The sequence below is a fragment of the Dysidea avara genome, chromosome 3, assembly GCF_963678975.1.
Source record: "Dysidea avara chromosome 3, odDysAvar1.4, whole genome shotgun sequence".
NCBI classification, from domain to species: domain Eukaryota; kingdom Metazoa; phylum Porifera; class Demospongiae; order Dictyoceratida; family Dysideidae; genus Dysidea; species Dysidea avara.
Genome location: NC_089274.1, coordinates 47,478,671 through 47,504,434, shown reverse-complemented (window position 1 = coordinate 47,504,434; position 25,764 = coordinate 47,478,671). Strand labels below are relative to the sequence as shown.

The 25,764-nt window shown below is 37.2% G+C and overlaps 2 long non-coding RNA genes across 10 annotated transcripts; one reads left to right on the top strand and one right to left on the bottom strand.

Moving 5' to 3' along the window:
• The first annotated feature begins 7,412 nt into the window (after positions 1–7,412).
• LOC136251350 (uncharacterized) lies at positions 7,413–14,647 on the top strand. Of its 8 annotated transcripts, none has more exons than XR_010699032.1 (6): positions 7,413–7,439; positions 7,511–7,584; positions 8,806–8,853; positions 13,395–13,455; positions 14,375–14,431; positions 14,484–14,647. It is a non-coding gene; the product is annotated as an uncharacterized lncRNA (long non-coding RNA). The 8 variants fall into 8 exon arrangements; XR_010699034.1 differs by lacking the exon at positions 7,413–7,439 and adding an exon at positions 12,096–12,191 and having other exon boundaries at positions 7,446–7,584; XR_010699030.1 differs by lacking the exon at positions 7,413–7,439 and having other exon boundaries at positions 7,446–7,584.
• Positions 14,648–16,525: 1,878 nt separating this feature from the next.
• On the bottom strand, positions 16,526–25,635 carry LOC136251356 (uncharacterized). Of its 2 annotated transcripts, none has more exons than XR_010699044.1 (3): positions 24,775–25,635; positions 24,161–24,209; positions 16,526–16,797 (listed from the first exon to the last, which is right to left on the bottom strand). It is a non-coding gene; the product is annotated as an uncharacterized lncRNA (long non-coding RNA). The 2 variants fall into 2 exon arrangements; XR_010699043.1 differs by lacking the exon at positions 24,775–25,635 and adding an exon at positions 23,675–23,717 and having other exon boundaries at positions 24,161–24,293.
• Between the last annotated feature and the right edge of the window lie 129 nt (positions 25,636–25,764).

Genomic DNA, 25,764 nt, shown 5'->3' with positions numbered 1-25,764 from the left:
TTGCAGCTGAACTCTCTACATGGTGTTTTCTTTGTAGCTGAACTCTCTACAAGGTAACTTCTTCTAGCTGATCTCTCTACAGGGTGACTTGTTCGTAGCTGAACGATCTACAAGGTAACTTCTTCTAGCTGATCTCTCTACAGGGAGATTTGTTTGTAGCTGAACTCTCTACAGGTGATTTGTTTGAAACTGAACTCTCTAAATGATGGTTTCTTTGTAGCTGAACTCTCTACAAGTTAACTTCTTCTAGCTGATCTCTCTACATGGTGATTTGTTGGTAGCTGAACTATCTACAAGGTAACTTCTTCTCACTGATCTTTCTACAGGGCAATTTGTTCGTGGCAGAATTTTATACAGGGTGATTTCTTTGCAGCTGAACTCTCTACATAGTGGTTTCTTTGTTGCTGAACTCTCTACAAGGTAACTTCTTCTAGCTGATCTCTCTACAGGGTGATTTGTTTGTAGCTGAACGATCTACAAGGTAACTTCTTCTAGCTGATCTCTCTACAGGGAGATTTTTTTGTAGCTGAACTCTCTACAGGTGATTTGTTTGAAGCTGAACTCTCTAAATGATGGTTTCTTTGTAGCTGAACTCTCTACAAGTTAACTTCTTCTAGCTGATCTCTCTACATGGTGATTTGTTTGTAGCTGAATTCTGTATAGGTGATTTGTTTGCAGCTGAGCTCTTTAAATAATGGTTTCTTTGTAGCTGAACTCTCTCAAGGTAACTTCTTCTAGCTGATGTCTTTACAGGGTCACTAGTTTGTAGCTGAATTCTCTACATGGTGGTTTCTTTGTAACTAAACTCTCTACAAGGTAACTTTTTCTAGCTCATCTTTCTACAGGGTGATTTATTTGTAGCTGAATTCTGTACAGGTGGTTTGTTTGCAGCTGAGCTCTTTAAAGAATGGTTTCTTTGTAGCTGAACTCTCTACAAGGTAACTTCTTCTAGCTGATGTCTCTACAATGTCACTAGTTTGTAGTTGAGCTCTCTACATGGTGGTTTTTTTGTAACTGAACTCTCTACAAGGTGACCTCTTCTAGCTGATCTTTCTACAGGGTGATTTGTTTGAAGCTGAACTCTCTACAAGGTAACTTCTTCTAGCTGATCTCTCTACAGGTAGATTTGTTTGTAGCTGAACTCTCTACATGATGGTTTCTTTGTAGTTGAACTCTCTCAAGGTAACTTCTTCTAGCTGATGTCTTTACAGGGTCACTAGTTTGTAGCTGAATTCTCTACATGGTGGTTTCTTTGTAACTGAACTCTCTACAAGGTAACTTTTTCTAGCTCATCTTTCTACAGGGTGATTTATTTGTAGCTGAATTCTGTACAGGTGGTTTGTTTGCAGCTGAGCTCTTTAAAGAATGGTTTCTTTGTAGCTGAACTCTCTACAAGGTAACTTCTTCTAGCTGATGTCTCTACAATGTCACTAGTTTGTAGTTGAGCTCTCTACATGGTGGTTTTTTTGTAACTGAACTCTCTACAAGGTGACCTCTTCTAGCTGATCTTTCTACAGGGTGATTTGTTTGAAGCTGAACTCTCTACAAGGTAACTTCTTCTAGCTGATCTCTCTACAGGTAGATTTGTTTGTAGCTGAACTCTCTACATGATGGTTTCTTTGTAGCTGAACTATCAACAAGGTAACTTCTTCTAGCTGATCTCTCTACAGGGTGATTTGTTTGTAGCTGAGCTCTTTACAGAATGGTTTCTATGTAGCTGAACTCTTTACAAGGTAACTTCTTCTAGCTGATGTCTCTACAGGGTCACTAGTTTGTAAATGAATTCTCTACATGGTGGTTTCTTTGTAACTGAACTCTCTACGAGGTAACTTCTTCTAGCTGATCTTTCTATAGGGTGACTTGTTTGTAAACGAATTCTCTACATGGTGGTTTCTTTGTATCTGAACTCTCTACATTGTGGTTTCTTTGTAGCTGAACTCTACAAGGTGATTTCTTCTAGCTGAATTATCTCTTTCTATAGTTGCATGAATTCCCTACAAGGTAACTTCTTCTAGCTGATCTCTCTACAGGGTGAATTGTTTGTGGCTGATCTCTCTACAGGGTGGCTTGTTTGTAGCTGATCTCTATACAGGTTACTTGTTTCTAGCTGATCTCTTGAATTCTCTTCGGGTGACTGCTCTATTAGGATGACTGCTCTATTAGGATGACTGCTCTATTAGAGTATCTCGATCTCACACTTGCTACACTAAGTTGGATTTCGTGTTATAACTCCGTGGTTTTAAGTCTGATTCTTCTACACCATTGAAGAGCCTTTCTAAGATGATAACTCCATCTGTACAGCGATTTTCAAAGCATTACCCCAAGCGGTTTACCTGGTAGGCGTGGCAAGCAGTCGTTTTTTATTAGCTAATCTCGATTGCGTAATTGTTACACACTGTTGGTTTTTTCGTTGTATCTTCCTGGTTTTTAGCTCGATTTCTTTCAAACCACAAAAGGTTTGAGGTTCAATAGTTAACCTATTCACCCACCGATTTTCAGCTTCTTCCCATACGCGGTTTACCCTGTAGGCGTGACAACATATTGGTGTTAATTTTCGTGAATAATCGCTCATAACTCTTTGCCTGTTTATCGTATTCCAGCCAAAGTTGGTACCGAGATGCGCCTTTATATCCCCCTTCTGTGTGCCAAATTTCAAGGCAATCGGATATGGCGTGCGAGTTTTATAGCAGTTTTTGTAAGTGTGCGACAAGAAAAAGAAAAATAAGAAGAAGAAGAAGAAGAAGAAGAAGAAGAAAAAAAAAACGAAGAAACTGAGCCAATTTTTGAAGTCGCATATCTCGGGAACGCGCGAAGCGATTTCGCTCAAATTTGGAATGTGGAGTGCTGCAGTTGGGGGGCATGTCCACAGCAAAAATCGTCTTGTTTCATCAAGGAAGCACAGAGCTACGGAGGTGCGAAAATTGCGTTTTCTTTCTTCCTGTCAATATACTCACGGGTGTTACGCGCCGGCTTCTTGGGCCGCACGACACACTACCGTGTGTCTTGATTTAAGTGTATTTTTGTGCAGTGTAGAACCTTTGTTGTTGAATTTCAGCAAAACAAAATATTGGCAACAAATGTGACTGGGCCTGCGATAATAGGGCATGTGGGCACATGATTTTTGCCTACTTTGTCATACTTTCATCACTCATAACATTTTGTACCATTATGCTATGGTATTGCAATTTTCATTTCTTGGTAAGCATTTAAGTGGCATCATGATGCAAGTTACAGAATGGAAATATACTTTTCTAGTACCGAGATATGACTTGTAGAGTGATGGGGTGTAGTTTGTGCCCACATGCCCTATTGTCACAGGCCTGGTCACAAATTTTTGCCTACTTTGTCATACTTTCATCACTCATAACATTTTGTACCATTATGCTATGGTATTGCAATTTTCATTTCTTGGTAAGCATTTAAGTGGCATCATGATGCAAGTTACAGAATGGAAATATACTTTTCTAGTACCGAGATATGACTTGTAGAGTGATGGGGTGTAGTTTGTGCCCACATGCCCTATTGTCACAGGCCTGGTCACAAATATTGAATCTTTTTATGTATGATAGTCAAAAATTGTCTTGCTTAGCTTGGAAAAGGTTAGGGTATCTTTTGCAGATAATAATAATATTAAGATCAATAACCTTGAGTGTTAATATGATAATTATACTGTCAGTGTTATAGTATAATGAATTATTTAATGATGTTGTATATTTGAAGTGTTGGGAGTTTGAAATTAAAGTTACAGTAGATACACTTAACCTTGCATGAATACGTCCTATCAGGTATAATAAGCATGGATTTTATTGTATGTAGCCGTTATGATAAACTAAGAGATGAAAATGTCTGATCAATCTGATCTGTAGGACAAATTCTGCCATGTTTATTTTAATTGCTAAGTGGTGACTCTAACACTGTTGGTTAAGAGTATCTATTCCCCCATTACACTGCAAGTAAGAAATTCATGAATTGTAATATAAATTTTTAACTACCTATATTCCTGAAATTATGCTCATAATTGGTGGATTTTTGTTGTTAACGTTTTTTCATGAGGATAAGGATAAAGATAAATGATCTTGACAGATTGCTGATTTTTGGATGGCTCGTGGTGTATCAGATGACACCTATTATGTGTCCACAGGAGGGAAGATACCAGTAGTATGGACTGTACGTGTTAAAGCGAGTGTGTTCAAAGTGACATGAATTGTTTTATGTAATAGTATATTTATATGTTCCTATAATTATAGGGATGTCAAAGCCCCACAAAAATTACTGAATTTCTTCTCCCATAAATTCATTAAAAAGTGGTACAATATATTGTGTGTTTTACAGACAGTTTAGGAACTAGATTTTTCACTTTAATTTCATACTGATGACCTTGTCAATTAAGGAAGTGTTCTTTTGGTGAGTTTCAGAGTAGCTAGGTGTATGTGTGAACTCCAATATATGTTAGATTCCTCCCTAGAAATTGTGTGGAAGATGACAGCAGGCTAGTTTTGTCGATTACCACATTGAGTAGTGTTAATATTACTGTTCCAGTTTATTGATAGGGTGATTTTCAGTCAGTGTAAGATGTAATTTAAATGCCTGTGTTAGTTTCCTGACAATGCTGCACAATTGAGAATGCATCATATAATCACCCATACGTCACCTGTGTTGTTGTGTGCCGTGCATATGGCTACTAATGGTGCTCAATGGAAAAATCTGGAGAACTGCCTATTTGTTTATTTGCCAATTACTGGCTATCACAAAACCAAATGTGGCAAACCTTATAATTATATCAATCTGCAACACTTTTTTAGCTCTACAGAATTCTGTGGCTAGATTCACTGGAACATGCATTAAATTTTTAAAATCCGTTGACATCCCTACAGTATAATGGAGAAGCTAAGTTGCTGTACACATGACAGTGATATATATTTTGAGTTTACTCAACAGCTATAATTGTTTATAAGTTTTATGTTTGAGCATTAATCGGATGGCTGCAGGTTCAAGGCTGCCCAGGTCCAGTCATGGATTTTTTCTCCATTCTCAACCTTTTCAAACACACGTTTTGTAACAACTTTAAACAGGCTGTAGGACCAGGTGTCCTACCGACCTGCAGCACTCATGCTGTAAAGTCTTAATAAAAAAGCATAGTGATGCCAGCATGGTGCTAGCATATTAGGTGGATATTTCAAACTATGAAGCTTATTTCCATGAAAATGATACTCTCTAGAACAGTCAGCAAAAACTGTAAACTGCAAAAGAGCAAAGGCATTGTATATAGCTCCTTAGACCAATACTCTCTAATAGAACAGTCACCGTGTAATGAAATACTCTAATAGAGCATTCAGTGATTAAAATATTCCAAGATAATTGTAAAGAAATGTTGTTAACCTAGGACCATAATGCAAGCATAATGGGAAATATATAGGTTATATAGATTTTGATGTTTATATAGTGTGCAACTGTTGATGGGCCAGGGTTTCCAGCTACCCTCCTGGTGAACTATTATTGTTATATTATGGCTTGTTCAGCAGCTCTGCACAGTACACACTTTTGTGCACTCAAATACATTGGTGTAGTCACTAGACAGGATCTTAGAATGCACTCAATGCAGCTCTCTTGAAAATGCTGACACACTCTGAATATTGAAAGGTTTATAATAACAGATTTTGGTGTGCACAAGTTTATACAACCGAAAGCTACTGTTCATGTTAAAGAAATTTATTTAATATTATACAGCGCTATGCACAGCTGGCTATGTCATTTATGCAAAACTCAAATATGTTTAATTGTGGGCTTTAATTTGCATTTAGGCTGCCCATTGGAAGTCTTGGGAGTACATCATTTATATGTCAGAGACTGGTGGTAGTTATTTGCAGCTATAAGTCAAGGGGTCAAGAGCCCCCTTGACCCACCCCTAAATCTGCCACTGAGAAGAGTTGTCCACAAAATTAGGAGCATCTCTTGATGCAAGTAGTCACATCTTCAGAATACCTATTTGTCAACATAATCAAAGTTGTTCATGCAGCTACCATGTGTTGCTGCTAGTTGCATGAATACTATGTCTGTAAAGTATGCACATATAACATTGTGTGTGAATTCAAAACATTGGTGTTCTTTTTATTATTACAATTCAAGTCCATAGCTATGAGTGAATTAATATTTGTAAGCTTTTACAGCACAAGTGCTGATGGTCTAGATCTGTAGACATCTGGTCCTAGCTACAGCCAGCTGTTTAAAGATTACTGTGTCAAAATTATTGTGAAGCATACATGTGCACATCTTTGGCAAGTGGTGAAAATCAACGGTAAGTAATAATTTTGACTACTATTATAATAATTGGGTGGGCCATGGAGGAATCTTTTGGGTTATTGCAAGATGTAGTAGCTATGGCTCATTGCTGCAACAAAACTATAGTTGAACATGCAGTGAGTCATGCTAATTACTGTAAGGAATTACAGACAACTGATTTGTTGGCTGCTATGTCAGGTATTTATTTATTATTGTTATTGTGCGGACCTCACAAGGAGCATATATGCACAAAGTGGTTACATTACAAAATTATAAGAGCAGTCCTGTTATCCTTTGCTTAAATTGGCTGAGATCAGAACTATATACATCATCATTTGTTAGAGAGTTCTATAACTTGATACTACTTGGAAAAAAAGAATTTGAATAAGCATTAATTCTTGCTGGAATTCTTTTTTTCCAAGTAGTATCAAGTTATGGAACTCTTTATCTATGAAGCTACGTATTGTCAGCTCAACCGGGTAACAAACCCCTTGGCCAATGGTTGAATTTCATAATAACAAAAGTTGCATTACCCCTAGCAACCTGAATTTTACAACATTTGTAGGGGTAAATGTCTATAGTAACATCTTCAAATTTTAAAAGGATATATAGGTCATGAGATATAACATTTTAAAGTTTGTCGTTTTCAGTTTCTATACATTTTTTATGAGAGGGGACAACAGTTGCCCCTTCTGGGCATTCACATAAATCATTTGTGGGGAAAACAGCAAATTCAATTAATGTCATTTCTCAACTGAACATTATTTGTAGGTGTGAATCTCACAATTAACCTCTCCAAATTTTAAATGATAGAGTATATAGATCATGAGATATGACATTTTGAAATTTGTGGTTTTCCTATACATTATCCATGTGATTTCCCAGAAGGGGCAACTGTTACCCCCTCCCATAGATAATGTATGCAAACTTTAAAATGTCATATTTCATGACCTATAAATGCTATCCATTTAAAAATTGGAGATGTTACTTTTGACATTCGCACCTACAAAATAATGTAAAATCCAGGTTGCTAGGGGCAACGGTTTAATTATGAAATTCATCTAAAAAGCGCCTGTGCTAAAAACTGAAGACTGTGTCTTCACCCGATTCTCGTAATATATTCAGGTAGTTATCTGAGGAAAAGTCACGTGTTATATCAGGTAATACCTGAATAGTATCACCGTGTATAGTCGCACGTTTGGGTAGCGCTGCTATTATTACCATATTGAAGGATGCGGGTGTCAGGAGTAGCGCCTTGACTGTCTCTCCGGATGTATCGGAGTTTAGTGAGATTGGAAGTTTATTGTGAGTTTAGTGTGAATTCAAAGTGCTTGTGTGTTGTAAATGGCCTAAGGCAGTGTGTCGTCTTACTCTACGCATAGATACTATCTATGCTCTAGCTACGCTGTATCCTCGACTGTATCCATACCCTGCAATATGCCTGATCATAGATAGGTGTCGCACGCACGAGACTAGGTCTCATGATGTTCCCTTGGATTTTCCTGTCCCACCGTACTTGCATGAACTAGCAAACATGTTGTGATACCACAGATGAAAGGAGTGACTTAAACTCTGACCATGGGAAAGGCACTAGACGTTAACTACAGTCGCAGCTCCGCCTGCAGTCCATGCCTGTGCAACACCATGCAATGCAGCAGTCATGATTTCATTAAAACATTATGGAAACACCACATTATTATTGATGTAAATGTTCAGGCCTGTAGAAAATGTCGTGGTTCTGTCCCATCATGATACTGTTAGTAAACTATTGACTCTTGAATTGTTACTCATTTTTTATTTCAACTACTGAGTTGGGTTCGCTAGCGTCTGAAGGCTGCTTGTCATTAATAATGTTTAAATTACCTTGATCGTTCAATGTTAAATCACAAGCCACATTTCCAGAACTATTTTAGTGCTTCCTCTATTGCTGTATATCATGACGTAGGCAAGAAATTCATGCATATTAATTTATCCTTTTAGCAGAGCAATTTCATGGTACTACAGGTACAATAGGCAATAGAGTGTATAGCAGATACTTTTTGATCACAAAAAAGAGATATTGTACGTGTTAGACGAAACTGACTCAACCCAATGACCACCTTTCACACTGCATGCGCCAACCACACACACACATGCACACACAAACTCAATATGCAAAGTGTTAGCCACTAGAGTTCACTTTTACAAGGACTACACCATGCATACGGTTTTGAAAGTATATATTCGTAGCTGTGTAATGCAGCTATGTAACTTTCTGCTTGGTATACCACTATTTTAGGCAGAGCATCATTTATTGTCATGTGTCTGGCACACATCAAAAAAAATGTAGCCTCTCAGTTTGCCTTGTATTGGAGAGTAACAGTAGACCCTGGCATTACCTCAATTCATTAAAATTCATTTCAGAAATTTTAAACTTTAATATCATACTTACAGAGTGTACAACTGCGTCCATGCTTACATGTATAATATATAATTTCAAGTGAGATTATAATGTGTTATTCATTGTATTTGCTACTATTGGCACAGGTTAGCCTTTGAACCCAACCTTATCTACTGACAAAGCAGATAGTACAGGTGTGTAGTGTGTGTCTGTGTGTCTAGTGTCCACCCTGCTGTTACATCAATGGCCACCTGGTATAAACCAGGGAGGTATACGTAAATGCCAACTGTCCATGTATCGCAGAGTGGGTGAATGGGACTTTGGATGTCCATACCTTCACCTGTGAGACGTGATACAGTCTCCTGTGAGTAACTGGTCCTGTCTCAGGATATTTGCTGGTGTTGACTCATATCACCTGGGTAATGTACAGGTGTTCCAGTGCTGGTTCACTGCGTGTATGTGTGTGCATTAGAGAGAGAGAGAGGCAGAATAGCCAAGTGGCTAGAACATCATCCTGTTAATCAAAAGGGTCATGCCCGGTTATGCTAAGTTGGTGTTGTTGTTGTTGTTGTTGTTGCTTTCTTAAACAAAAATCTTTACCCATATTGCTCCTGAATACTCGGCTGTAAAATGAAGACCTGGTGACCTTGTGTCAACTGGGGAAGCAGCTATAACATTAATGGGTACCTGGTGTTTTCTGGGGAAGCTAATACCCAACTGTCGTTGTCTCTCTTAGGGGTGTAGGGGTCATTGTGGAACTTCAGGTTCTGTGACTTCTCTCTGTGAGACTTGGGCAATCCTTGTGTGGCTTACGAGTGCTGCACCAAGAGGATTTTCCTGCACCAAACTCAAGTAACTGAGGCTTCCCAGTGCTAATTCGCTGGGGAGCAACAGCTGTGTTTCACTTGGTTGCTGTGTTTTGCTTAGCTGCTGGTGACCTTCTTTTTTTTTCTGTAGTGTGTGTGTGTGTGTGTGTGTGTGTGTGTGTGTGTGTGTGTGTGTGTGTGTGTGTGTATTTGAAGTAAGTAATTAGAATAATCAAATCAATTTGTGCATTGTATATACTCACCTAGGGATGGGCGGTATTGCATTTTTGAAGAACGGTACGGTATTAGGAGAAATACTTCGGTATCACTAAATACCTTTTAAACTTGGGTAAGCTATGATTTGCACTTATACCCACATTTTTTAAAAAGAAACAAATGAAACAACAATAATATTGTGCCACAAAGTAAGTTTTGAAGTATCCCAAAAAGTAAAAACCATTGTGAATACTTCAACATGCACTCAAAGCTCTGTGCTTGTCCACAGCGTAATTATGGTTGTATGAGGCTTGACTTCATGTACGTATGGTTATCACTAAACCACCAAAAATTAATTACTACATCAAATTCGGTATTCGGTATTTTTAGAAAATCACTTTGGTATCTGAAAAATACCTTTTTAACTACTAATACCTAAAAACCTCCCAACCCTATACTCACTATCCACAAAGTGCACATTATTCCCATTAGGTCCAGTCCATTGCTTGTCTGATATGCATAACAATAGTTCTGCCATAGAATAATTATTCGTTACATTTTGAGATTTTTCTGCTATGGGTTGTTTATGTATGTAGTGGCTATATTTTTCTTTTGTGTTTGGGTAGGATTCCTAGCAATGGAGTAAGCCCAATATAATTTTCAAATCAAACCACGATAAGGTGCTCAGCTGAGGGGTACACTGGTGACCCCAATCCTCATGCATCAGCTGTTGTCACCCTACTCACTCATTCACTTGGTGTGGTGTATTTTGCTTACAAACTGGATGACAGGACACATAGACTGAGCTTTACACATAATCCATACGGTATCTACATAGTTCTTGCAATACATATTAAATTTTTGCTATTTAATCTTCAAAAAGTCATGCATGGAGTATTTGATTAGACAATACAGTAATGCTGTAGTATTCATAAATTTGTATATCTGGTTTCTTCATTACTACAGCACTTGGTATAATAGTAGTTTTTAGCTTTGGTGATGGAGCAATTAGGGGCGTAGCCAGGATTTTTTTGAAGGGGTTTGGAGTTAAAGTGGAATGCCTTAAGGGGAAGGCCTGGGTGCTTCCCCTAGACTATGTTTGAACGAAAATGAAGTATACATAAAATGTGCCCTTAAGCAGTAACATCGAAAGGTGTGGTTTGTGCATCTAACTAACTAAAAACTACACACTGCTGTTTATGCAGCTTATGAAACTATAAACCAATTGTAAAACTAACTAATCTTCACTTCCAGACAGCATACTGACAGCCAACTTCAATTTCATAGCACATGGAAGCCCTCCACACTCAAGTCCCTTAGCAGTTGGCAATATTTCTTTCCAGGCATACATTATTCTCTGCCAGTCCTCCTGTTGATGGTCTTGGCTTGTACTCCTATATGTTCGAGACATCACGTGCCCACAACATGTAACAAAATAAACAAACCATTCTTCAGTTAAATATGCATCAACAATTCACAGTTTGTTCTAACCTGACACATGTATAACACAACCACTCAAGTTTAGCAGCAGCTGCCTTGTAATATGTCTCAACACAGTCCTTCACCATTTCACTCACACCATTTCAACCATGCATCACGTGCGCAATTGATCACGTGATGTAATAGATAAAATTTGCAATGGTTCGGCATTAATGTGATGTGACCCTCAAGAGTAATACAGAGGAGCCGGTGGGGTAAGTAGCTACCAGAGAGCTCCAGGGCTGTAAGACTTGGTATGATTTTTAAAAATTCTGCCTCTGAAAGAGGGGTTCGTCTGAACTCCCCTGCCTACGCCCCGTGGCAGTAGGTACTTTTAGCTACAAGTGCATTTGTTATGGTTGTAGTTTAAATCGATGGCAACTTTGTACCCTAACTAAGATTTCTAGCATCATCTTTTGAAAATATTAGTGCGTATATAGTATTCGTGAAAACAGTCTCCAACATTTCCTGTTTCAAGCCCTGTCCGTCAGTGAGTCCATGGGTCTAGTCCATGAGATGCATTATGCTCATTCACTTATAAGTTAATGGTCAGCCGGTTCATTCGTTGTCATTCTCATGAGTGACTGTAGCTTTCCTCTGGCCTTTATTTAAGGCCAGGCATTACCATATGTATGTATGGTGATGATAGTTTCAATCGGATGAAGATTGGGACAGCTGTGTGATTTGTGTTAGCACAAGCACAGCTAAGAACAAACTACTTTTGCAGGCATGTATATATATATAATATATAATAGTTCTATAGCCTTTATTTTGTTGAGTACATTACAATAACTGTTTTTTTTCGTTGCCAGCAAATAAATTGTTGCTGACATGAATGCATGTAGGATATGAGTATCAATGCATAAAATTACCATAAAATATTTCCCTGTGAATCCCTGTGAAGGTGTGAGTGTAGTTTTTACTTTTTGTCAAAGCTGGGTCTATTGGAAGCTTTGTCATGTGATAAATAATTTCAAGTATGAAATGGAGGATAAGCAGTCACCAGAGAAGACAGCACTGCTAATAACAAAGTGAGGACTGCCAAGGGAGTCTTAATTATAATCCTTCATACTCCATTAAAACATTCTTTCCATAATTTAAAAATTCAAGAATGCAATTAGCATTAATTCTTTATGATGGTGCTGATTTCACGGGCAATTACCCTATAATCCATACTGAACTGTAATCACTTACAAGTCCTTGTAGGTGTTTTGTCATACTTGTTTAAGTTGGGCCCTAAATAATAGTTATACGGGCACAATGTGGATTCTATGAAATTTATAAACCCGAAGTCCCAGGTTGTAGTGCACGAGCAAAGCGAGGGTGCTACTATGGGCCTGAGGGTTTATAAATTTCATAGACTCCATATTGTGCCCGTATAACTGCTTTAGGCTCTATTTCACGTTACACTCTAAATAGATTATTTTGTCACATGAGGACGCATAGTTGCCATGGTGCTAGTATTATCACAATAAAACCAGCCACTTTTGCCAAGCCTACAGCAGAAACAGCTGTGGATGAGGTAAGTAATCTGAGTAATGTTAAATGGAGTCTAAAGCAGTTACACGGGCACAATGCGGAGTCAATGAAATTTATAAACCTGAATGCCCCGGGGTGTAGCGCACGAGTGAAGCAATGGTGCTACTGAGGGCCTTTTCTAACTCTATTTAGACTATTATTCATTTCACGGCTGTTTCTGTTGTAGGTTCGGCAAAAGCGGCTGGTTTTCTTGCAATAATACTAGCGCCATGGCTACTATGCATCATCACGTGACAAAATAATTGTGCTTGCTTAATCATGCACATGAACAATGCATAGCGATTGGATAAACCTAGATTTTGAGCATATGTTATATTGTGCCTGAAGGCGTGGAGTATATTAAACAAGGTGGAGTATATGAGATTTATTACCCACCCAAAACAGCCTAAATAGAGTCTAATAGAAAGTGTGTTCACTGCTGTAGGCTTGGCAAAAGCGGCTGGTTTTCTTGCGATAACACTGACGCCATGGCAACTATGTGTCCTCATGTGACAAAATAATCGTGCTCGTTAAATCACTGCACGTGAACAATGCATAGCAATTGGATAAACCTAGATTTTGAGCATGTTATATTGTGCCTGAAGGCGTGGTAAGCTGTTTGACATGCAGTAATCTATTTAATGGCAGTGTAGCCAGATATATATATATACACTAGTCAGTGTGTTACAGCTCATAACATGCTGTGGTTTATGTAGGTGGATTGTGGTACTTCAGTGAGTGTGAGTAAGGAAAATGAATGAAGGTATCAGTCATCAGGTATGACATATATAAAATTAACAATGTGTATCAGTCCCCTGTCACTATCTGGCATTTGCCTGCAAGCTATGAAATTCGATCATTGATTTCTACAAAGCAGTTATCATACATAGCAATAAAATTAATTCCTCTGTAAAATATTTTATTAAAGTTTGTGTAGTAACTCTAACCCGATGCGCTGTTAAGCTGTAGGCCAGCTGTGGGCATGAACCTGGTTTCCTGAAATTGGATATAGGAAAACCACTTGTTTCTGTGTAGTATGATTGTATGTTTGCCTGTCCACATCATGCTTGTAAACAAGTGTGAAAAGTTTCAACCTTCATTCTCATTGTGATAACTTGAATGAGGATGGCTGATCTCTGAGAGCAATGAATGGGGCTTTCCTTGTGTGCTGCGAAGCACTTTAACTAGAATGGTGGGTGGACACACCCATCACAAAAATGCTTTGTAATGAACCGTTTACTGGCTAAAGAATTTGCTTTAGAAACATATCATGTAGTACACCTTTGCTGTGTTTGGAAACTACTTGAGGTGGCCAGTATAGAGAAGTGGTTAAGGAGGTGGCCACTACATACAGAGAGGTGGTTAAGGAGGTGGCTGCTGAGTGAGTCATTCATGTCAATGTCTGTCAATACATCTCAGATCCAGCTGCCAAGTAAAATTAGGCAGTAGGTGTATGTGTGGTGGCTACATCTCTTCTATGCAAACATGGGTTCACTTTTCGTTGAAATTGTTTTTTTTACTACTACAGTACTCTGCTTGTCAAACTAATTTAACAGTAAAGGGATTTTTCATTGAAGGTTTAGATGACTTAATATTTTCAACATTTAAAGTTTACTGTAACGGTACTGTGTATTTTGCTACATGCATATTTCACTTTGCATGTACAGTGTATAAGATCTGTTTGTTTCTACATTAGACGTAAAATTATTCTGATGGGACTGCAAAGACAAGATGCTTATACGTATTGAGCTAGGTAAGCTACATACATGCAGTGGTTACAGATATACGTATATTTCTACTTATAGGAGAAACAGAAAATGGTGATTCAACGTTGCTGTATACATCTGAGAACAATTATAGTGCTACTTTGACATTTACAGTGTGAATGTTGTGTCTGTATTGTGTTATTGTAAACTGTTTACACATCATGTATACATTAAATTTTCCATTGTGATTGTTTTATTCCTCACATTAGTCATAAGTCAGTACATTATGTTTATGTGTACACAGTAAGGATTCAAAGGCAGTGTATGTGCTTACTGGAGATCCAGGCCTAAGGCTTGTTTGGAGACCTGGTATGATGAATTTCAACTGATATCACTGATGACCTTTCTACTTGTGTCAGCATAAAAGTGCCATGCATGTGTAGTCAGTGGTAGTATGTGGCATTGTTGTGACTATGGAAAGGTGGAATGATGTGATTGTTGCAAGCAATCTACTAACCACATACCAAATGTACAAATGTGACCGGATTTACAAAAGGGGGGTCTTCCTACTCTTCCACACACATCCAGTTTGCCATTTTTGGCAATTCATATCTTTAGAATGGAAAGAGCTATTGACTTGAAATTTGGTCAGAAATGAGCACCAACATAGCTGAATATATGGTGAAAGTTTCAGGATAATAATTATGTTACTTGAACACTAAGGAATGGTCTCCCAAGTTTATGGAATTGGATGTGTGGAAGACCCTTTTTCATAAATCCAGTCACAAATAGTGTTCTTTGTAACTCTTTCACAAAGATTGCTGAAATAATGTTGAAGATGTGCACAATTATGCACACAACTACTCTTGAAAATTACGCTATTCTTAAAATTAAATACATTATAGCTAACTATAACAGATCTAGGTATGGATAATCTCAAGGGAAGTATCATCATTTAAATGCATATACAATTATAATACAAATAATTACGTATACACGTACTATCTGTATCCTGGCCTTTCAGTTTCAGTATAAGGCCAGTAGTTTATATAGGAGCATGTATGGATTATTAACCAACTGGTCCAAAGCATTTTTTTAATCTTACATTTTTGGTTATTACTTTTATTTCATTAAAAGTATACAATTAACCACCTCCCCCTAGCAGCATACTCTTTGCATACTTAGGCTGAAGAGATGGATGACTCATTGTAAACTGATATGATAGCTAGATAATAATATATAGACCAGTATGCATGTCACCGACCTGATTGCGATAGAATAGACTCAAGCACATTAAATTTCTTCAATTGTATAATATTTAATTTAACTTTGTTTACTCTTTCTATATATGCATGTTTTGATTTACATACCTGGATAGACTCCATCAATATCATACATGAAGTGATACAAGCAATCAACAAAACGATTGTTTTATTAGAAAGTTTAAGCTAAAATACATAATGGCACAGATCCCCAGACACATATGGACTCTTTTGTAATTATAACCATTGATTTCTTTAACAGATATATAATAATAATAATTGTATGTAGACCATAATTATAATATTACAGTTCGTATAACAATGCATTATAGTTTGCAACTACTGTAACCATGCTTGCAACAGTACATGTAAAGAGTTATATAGGTTATAAAGCTATATATATATAATTATATAGGCACATACATATGCAGCAATAAACCCATGCATGCACGGTTACTACAATATACAATTACACACTTGTGCATGCATCAGTGTTACAATGTTGTGTTTAAGATACGTATTATTAATATTATGAAGTTCACCATCGATCGATAACAATATAATACAGTAAAGATCTGCCAATGATGCAATTGCAGAACGCATGCATGTATAGTAATTATAATGCTTAATACCTTATGATAAAATAATACTATATACACTTAAGTGATTACACTAAGGTTATAACCATATGTACTATACACTAGTACTCTGCATATTATGTTTTACAGTGCATGATATACTTGTACACAGTACATGCTGTTGAACTTGCAATCACTCGTATAAAACACACATAATATTATCTGCCCACACTGTTGTGCCAGTATATTACAGCATAACAGATCTATTATATTTGAAAAAGTACAACTACGGCATTATTGGTTTAATTTGCATCAATATAAATACACTTCTATCACATGTACACTGAATATGTATACACAGAATGTTTAAATATGCAACATCGTAACTGCTGTATTGCTGTTTGATGCAGTGCTGCAGTAAGAGTTCCTTTCCATGTCTCCTTAGAATGACCTGTTAGTTATACTTAATGGCATACTCAACTGCACTGTATATAAACTATAGCTTACCTATGTAAAACAAGCATCAATGGCCTGCATCACTAAACTGTTGAAATCCCATCATGTCACTTTAATCTATTAAATAAAATCATGTGGGTCACTAACATCCACCACCATGAATAAATTGAATATAGACATGCAGTTACTACATATGAACACAATACATGTACAGACGTACATGCACAGTACAGGACATTTTGTATAACATTTGACTTTCAGAATAGAAACATCACGCAGGATTTTAAAATTATGAGTTGTCTATATATGCAGTCCGTTGGGATAACTATATAGCTACTTTTCTCTGTACTGTAACTATGTTACAACAATGGTTACATAGTATCTAGTAATCATGCATTAAAACCAAACACCTACCTGGGGAATTGGAAGCAGTGGAAATGGAAACCGGAAACAGAAAATAGAAATCGGAAAAGGTCAAATCTTCATTTACATGTATACACTAGGGTAAAACTCTTGCTTAGTTGCCACCTCTCAAAGACCACATCATTACAAAGACCATCTCTGTACAAAGACCACCTCGTTACAAAGACCACCTTGTTACAAAGACCACATTGCAATTAGGTCTAGAAGATGCCAAAGGCATACTTAATGACCTATAATGACCACCTCTTTACAAAAACCGAACGTAATAATGAATTTGTATACAATTACATATATTCATCATAATCCCAACCCAATACTATAGCCAGGTATACTCCAGGACCTTTACTATAATGTGTAAAATATGTACACCCCAGAAAATTAATGGTGTATCTCCTCTTTATGACCCCATGGTAAGGTCAATATCATCCTCCATATTTTGGTCTGATCAGACCATCTGTACCATAAATCAGTTGGTTGGTTTGTAATGGATATTCTCATAAAGTGTTGTAAACTATAACTGTATCAAAGAAAATGCAGTCTCAAAAGATGACCATAAGTACCTATCATTTTCTAGGTGAGTTAGTGAATAAGTCATACATACAATACATGTTTGTAGCTTAGCTATAAAATCTTAAGAAGTGGTCTTTGTAAAGAGGTGGTTATTGTAAGGAGGTAGTCACTGTAATGTCCTTGGATATAAGTGTGCCTTTGTCATCTTATGACCTTGTACAGAAGTGGTTTTTGTAATGAGGCTGTTTTTGGGAGGTGGCCACTAAGTAAGAGTTTTACCCTAATATACATGTCATGAAGATTTGACTTTTTTCCGTTTTCCATTTCCATTGCATACAGTATATTCTTCCCCTGGGTGAAATGGTAACAAACAAGGACATGAAACTAACTAGTTATAACCTAATTTATAGTTAGCTAATTTTACAAAAAGTAAGTTGCATGGGATATAAAGGATTAGTTAATATTTCTACCCCTATACACAAGCTATTACTTCAATATATTTTCACAAAAGTTTCAGGTTATATGTATGCCAGCTAATTTCACTTGGTGAACAAATGGCATATGCTGGCCGATGACTGTCTTACACATCCTAAAATGGAAATAAAGTCTGTTTATATAAGAAGTGCCTCCATGCAGATAATATCATATACATCAGACTAGGTACTCCAAAAGATAGTATGTTTTAATTCTTGAGTATATACATTTCTCACAGAGTTTGGGATAGCAAGATGACTAGTTTATTGTGGCCACGTGTACACAAATTACTGTGGAGTTGTGGTCTAATTCCTATATGGTGCAACTGTAGTCACACCAATTAACTACAACTCCCAACTCAGCATTTGCTTTTGATATTTGTAATGATACTCAGTACTTGTCATGTAGATCTTACAACAAGCAAACATAAAGTTTATGGATGTATACCCATTCACTTGACTGGACTTTTGGATTACTGCACTAGAGTACTGGGCTGGATTACTAGAATGGACTACTGGACTCACATTAAGTTTGCTCAAGTACCTTTTCAACCATTAAGCATCATTAGCGATATACATGTACACCACATTCTCGGTCTTGCATATTAGAGGCACATACAAACTGTAGTCTTGTCTATTCAACAGTATGAGTGCATAATTAATAGTTTAAACTCACCAAATGTGCGTAGTTTTTCACTAATATGTAGAGCCTTACCTGCATGCCTGTTAAATAGAGTGAGCAAGTGTGTGTGTGTGTGTGTGTGTGTGTGTGTGTGTGTGTGTGTGTGTGTGTGTGTGTGTGTGTGTGTGTGTGTGTGTGTGTGTATGGTGTGGTGTGTGTGTGTGTGCATGTGCGTGTGCGTGTGTGTGTGTGTGTGCGTGTGTGTAATACCAGGCCAAGTGGCTAGAGCATCAGCCTGATAATGGAAAATTAAGGTTCTATAGGTTCGATGTCTGGTTACACCAATTGATATTTTGGTGTTTCCTTGAGCAAGAAACTTTACTTACATTACTCCAGTCTATTCAGCTGTTCAATGGGGACCTTGCAGCCTGGTGTCACTGGGGAAGTAAATGCCAACTGTCCATGTATCACATAGTGGGTGAAGGTCCATATGGGACTTCAGGTGCCCATACCTTCACCTGCGAGACATGGTACAACCTTCTACAGGTTACTAGTCCTGTGAAAGTCTTTGAGATACTTGTACGTAGTGCATTAAAACTTTTTGATGGGATATTTGGGCTTGACTGCACCTACCTATGTACCAGTAAACCATCCATACCTGATAAATTTCTAAAAAATGCTCTTTGTTTTTTAGCTTGAAATTACAACTTATTATGATTTTCATGATACCAACATTTGTATACAACTACAATATTGTGTTATTATACTGGCTAGTGGTATATCAATGATTACAATTTGTGTAGAAAGATTGAAGGTATAAATATTGTAGTACGTTGTGGAAGAAAAACTGGAAAATATTTTATAACATAAATATGTTTCTTACACAACAAAAAGCTAAGCAAAAGTAAGCAATGGTGCTATATTAGTTTAGCTTTCTTTTAGAATTAATATGGTGTAGTATAACATTGCAATAAAGATGGTTCAAAGCTTCCTCTTTATCATGGTCGATTTATATGCTAAGGGATACTTTGAGACCATTACTAAATGTCCAGACTCTGGATTTTACAGGTGTCCACATATGATTAAGTGTCTATTATTAACATTATTAACAGGTTCCACTGCTAGTTGATAATCAAACAACAAAATGATTTGTTACGTGGAAACCTGTTAATGTGGACAGTTGGGAGGTCCCAACTTCACCCATAAACTGATCTGGAAAATCAGTACGTTTAAGTAACAGGATATTTGTGCTATATCACTCGTGAGCTTGGGGAGAGAAGCAGCTTACAAGAAAAACCATGGGGCAGGGCTGATCAAGTGGCTCATAATAAATAAATGAGCACTGCATGGGGGCTATCTAATAGATTTCTCTATAACATGTTTATGAAATTGGTTTTTAGAATTGATGATTTTACACACAATTTGCATACATCTCCTGTTCATTATGCTTATATGAGGCAACATAATTTTGTAGTAACCTGAGTTTATACCATCATGCTATTTATTAAAGACTGGTACTACTTTGACAGTGATGTATACAGCATTTGTGCATGGCAAGTTACTTAAACACCTGATTTAAACTAGCTAATGATCTGCTGTGATCTAAATTTACTGTACGTATCATTTGACATGAAAGACAGGTTCGTGTTTGTGGGTACATTCTACCTGTTTGTGTATAATACAGTATATTGATTTTAGGTGGTTTCTAAATGTTCTAAGGCAAAGAGTCTGGATGTTTCATTGTTTGGATACAGCACTTTTCTTAAAGCGAATGACCATAGAATATACCACCATATATGTACAAATTTTTTAGGTACAGTATGTAATTTTCGGGATCGATGAATTTCAGGATTTTCGTGGTTTTATTTTGAGGATCAGTCATTTCTCACTAAGGTTATCTATTAGAAAGCATAGAACTAACCTTGATAATCATTAATTTTCAAGGATGAAAATGTCGCGGAAAGCAAAGCAACTGCAAAATCCATGAAAATTATGTCCCTTGAAATTTGTATGTGTACAGTAACCATGGAATGTACAGTTCTGCTAATTCATCCTCCAATACGCAACCCCAAATGTATAGCATATGGCACATGATCACAAATGATGACAACCAAATTAACTTCAACTGTTTAGTCATTTAGGTCAGGTGTGCAAACCTGGAGCTGTTGGAACCACAATTAATTACAACAAAAGCAAGGTGAGAAAATCCCCTCACCTTGTCTTGTCTACAAATTCACCATAGGGAAGCCACATCACCAACAGATGTTGTGTTATCAGGCCCACAATAAGGATTTCAGCAGAATGCACACACTAACTGAAAGTAGACTTATTTTTGTTGACTAAAAAAAACAAAAGTGTAGGAGCCGCTACTTTACACATGCAGAATTATAGCCATGTTTACCTATTTATGTTAACAATTTTGATTCATCCCACAGCTGCAGGGCATCATGTATATTTTTATATTTGCTGTTGGTAGTATTTAAAAGCATTATTGCGTGGTTGCTACTTATTGAATAACTTCTGTGCTGTTCACAATCATTGACAGCACGTACTGTAGTGTGTTTAACATCATCAGCTACTGGCTGATAGAAGTACCATGTGTGACAGGCGTCATAAGTTCAGTAACAATTATTGTTCTCACTATAATGCTTCCTTACTAGCAGTGTTGGGAGTAACGCGTTACTTATGTAACGCGTTACGTAATATTATTACTTTTGTGGTAACAAAGTAATATAACGAAATACGCTATAAAAACAGGTAATATAACGCAAGCTACTTTACTTACAAATGTAACGCGTTACCTAAGTAATATAGTTACTGTAACGAGTCTAATATTACGTAATATTATTACTACAAGTAACGAAGTTACTAATCTCGTTAGTTATCCCTGAGTAACGCCTAGCCACAACAAAGTAACGAAGTCTACTGAATGAAGCTTATTCACCAGCTTCTTACTTATAACCAAAATTTGCATATTGTCCAACAACGCAATCATGTCACGTGATAAGGTGGTAGTTTCACACGTGACAGCTTAAGGCTGTGGACACAAAGTAATATAATATGTAATATTATTACAGTTACTTTATTTTATGGGTAATATGTAACTGTAACTAAATAGTTCAGTTGCAAGTAATATGTAATATGTAACTAGTTACTTTTACAAAGTAACTTGCCCAACACTGCTTACTAGCAACATAGTGTAGACAGTTATTTATACTGATTATACAACAAATGACTGAACAGCCATAGATAATAGAGCTGAACTTTAAATTGCTTCTAGCACAGCAGGACTCAACAACACATTTTTGACACAGTATCACTGCTCTTTAAGGTGTTTGGGCACATCTTCTATGATAAGTTACAATGTTGTGTCAGTTATATTTGAATTGGTCAGGTCATCTGACCATTACACATGCAGGCCTCCTTTCAGGTCGCCTGGCCAAGCTGGTTTAGTATTATTTTAGACAACATCATACTCATTTAGAGGTTTACTAAATCACTTATCACTTTCACATGCCCACTTAGTCACATGCATGCCCTCAAGCAATTTTGTACATGATAAACTATTACAACACAAAGACAAACTGCTAATCTAGTAGTCCTTCAGTAGCACTGTTATACTGCACTTGGGATGCTACTGCCTCTAGTCTATGATATTACTGAATTACTTTGTTCTCCCTAGTCTGGCAGCGCCCGCCCCTTCACTTTTAGAGTAAGGGTCTAGTAACCGTAGTATAGGGTACTTGTGCTACTACCACTATAGTGGTAGAGCCAATCAAATTGCAATATCCAGTTTAAATAAGTATTTGTGACATAAAACGTGTAGTTTGCATCATGAATAACACAATAACCATAGTTACTGAATTCGGGATAGTTGGAAAGCAGCTGATACTCTCCGAGCGAGACTCCGAGATATACACGCTGTAGACCTACGTTGAGAAGTATTAAGTTTTGTGCTTTCTTTGCCGAGTTACAACAGCCTGAAAACAGGTAAATCATTACGTCACGCGCAATTTGAAACCACATTTGAATTCTGGTAGCACAAATACCGTATACAACGGTTACCAGACCCTTACTCTAAAAGTGAAGGGAAGGGCGCTGCCAGACTATGTTCTCCCTTGGTCTTAGTGCCTAACTATTAGTTCTATTTTTTTACCATGTACGTATTATTAGTAACAAACTGTGCAGCCCAATGATGATATATTTTTAAGTTGTCCACTTGCATTGCGAATGCATCAATGGTCAAGGCTATAAAATAGTGGGTCAATGATCAATGAAACAGAGTTTTAGGCCCAAACTATACGTAACTGGAATCAAGTTTACAGAATTATATAGCTCACAAGATGTAAGGATCTCCAAGAAGATGTTTCAAAGTTCAAGCATCAGCAGACATTTCATTGTGCATCTATAGTATGCTAGAAATGTAGGTCACATCAATATAATATGTACAATTTTATACAGATTACATGGCACAGTGGACTGTTAACATGTAATTTGGAAGGTGATGGATATTAATTTACATGGCACAAGTTCTCTATGTCAAGCAAGGAATATGACTCCTATTCATTACCAGGGTCTATTGCATGTATAGAAACTTTTGAAGGAAATTTCCACTTGTAGAAAATGTCAGATGTAGCGCTGGGACTGTAATACTCACAAAATTTCAATATATAATAAATTATCAACAATCCTTTTCCATGCTACAATACCACTTCAAAATCACCACCCTAGACTCCTTAAATTGAATAACATAATTGAATAACATGCCTCTATATATACTTACTATGTTTTTGTACAAGTAATTTTATTTGTATATGTGACTGTACCCCAGATGCAAAAATAAGGCACATGGGCACAAACTACACACCATCACACAACAGGTCATATCTTATTACTAGAATAGAATAATATGTATAATGTAAAGAGTGATGAAAGTACAAAAATGTAGGCCAATATACGTGCTCACATGTCCTGTTTTCACATACATCACCATCTTCAAAAGGTATATGCTACATATGGGGGATAATATTTACTATTAATATCCACTTTGACCACACACTTTAGTCTATGCAACTTTGCAATCATAGATATAGTTGTCTATGGTTGTTTTATTGTTTATTGATGTAACTACAGAATTACATGTAAACGACTAATTTTGAAAACGAAAATTTATAATTTCATACAAAATAATAAGGTTTTGGTAGCTTGTACCTAATTCTGAATAGAAGGATTTTAAGCTAGTAAGGTCCAAAAGTTTAGTACTAGAGAGACCCTCATCCCCACAACCAATGCATGGGGCATTTGGGACAAAATGCACCCTTCTCCTTCCCTTTGTGGAGGAGTCATATATCTTTTAATTGATTCAGAATTGCTAAACTTTCTCAGGCCAAAATCAAGTGATCACTCAAGAAGTACACTGTATGCATATCATGACCATTTATTACAAACTCACCTTAAATCAAAGTCAAATGAGCTGCTACACAGACTTACAGTAGTGGGTCCTTAATTAGGTGGATAATATACAATAAATAAATAAAACTGTTACCTAGCATCTTACTTAGCTTGTTTGTGACCCTCTCCTTGCCACTCATGGATCCACCCCTGCCCCCCACCTTGACAAACTGTCCCACAGCCCCCCCTTCAATAGTTTAAATCAAAGTGCCTTAGAATGTATCAAAAGTAATCCTAGAAAGTCTAAAATACAAAAAAATTCCTAGAGCAGCATGTACCTGAGAATGAACCTAAAATGCAAAAATCAACTGTCAAGTTATTCGCAGATACTTGAGAATGCACCAGGAGCAACAAAACACAGCGGCATGTTATTCTCAGGTACCTGAGGATGTACCAAAAGCATTCCAAGAGTCTAAAATACAAACATTTCTGGTGAGCATGTCCCCAGACCTAAATGCGCACATGGATCTGTACACTACTGCCCTCCCCCACTCTCATAAAACAAAACCTTCCTTTGCCCCCCCCCGACTAGATGAAGGCCTGCTATTGAAGATACTTGTTTGTGCACAAGGTACAGTTAATCTCATGTACAAATTTAAGAGTGCTGCAACTCACAGATGAGTGACACTACAATCTATTGTGTAGTGTGATCTTCATCCTAGGTCGAAATCAATGTCAAAGGAATTTTTGTAGTAGCTCACAGGACAACTATAAAGTCACATATGTGTTAGAAAAACAATGTGAATGTGAGTTTTATGAGAATTTAACTAATTATGAGATTTTGACTAGTTAAGCGTCCTTTTAATGTCAAGGCCTATTATTTTGCACTTTGACCAAGAATGAAGATCATAGGCATAGTCATAGTACACAATACTTTGGAGTACCACCCCCTTGTATAGCTAACGGTCAGCAATTCCACAGTATCTTAAATACACAACCACATACTGATCACAGCATTGTAATACCGCAGGGAACTTACTGGTCATGGAGATAAGGTTTATGCAGACTAATCCTTGCAATTGGTGTACTGAGGATTGAATCAGTACATAGGAATAATGCACCTATCAATGCTTTGTACCACTACTATAAACACGAGTAGAGGTGGGGGAATCAGCCGCCAACCTTGCCCCAGGTAGTGGGGCATTTAACCACAGGTGATATCTTGTTGAGCTTTATCGCTCTCAGTCTTTACTTTCAACACTGAGATTTATTCTCACATTAAGTTCTATCTCTTTTGCATGCAAGGCTCACGTGCTGTCTACTAGATCATGTATGTTAAAAGATATGTTGAGTGATGTAGTTCCAAGCCAAGCATGAAGACCGAAGACCACGGGAATAGTAGGGGATAGCAAGACCACCAGGTAGTGGAGATTAGAACTTTTAATGTGATCTCCACTTATCCCCACTTCTGCCCGTGTTCATAGTAGTGGGGAAACATTGATAAGTGTATTATCTCCAAAATGAAAGCCTATTCAAGTCCTGACTCACTACTATTTAGTTATGCACAAACCTCAGAAAATGAGGATGTCAAGTGCATCAAAATAGGACACATCATGTACATGGGCCGGCAATCATTTCACTCACCAGGACTCAAGCAGGAATGTC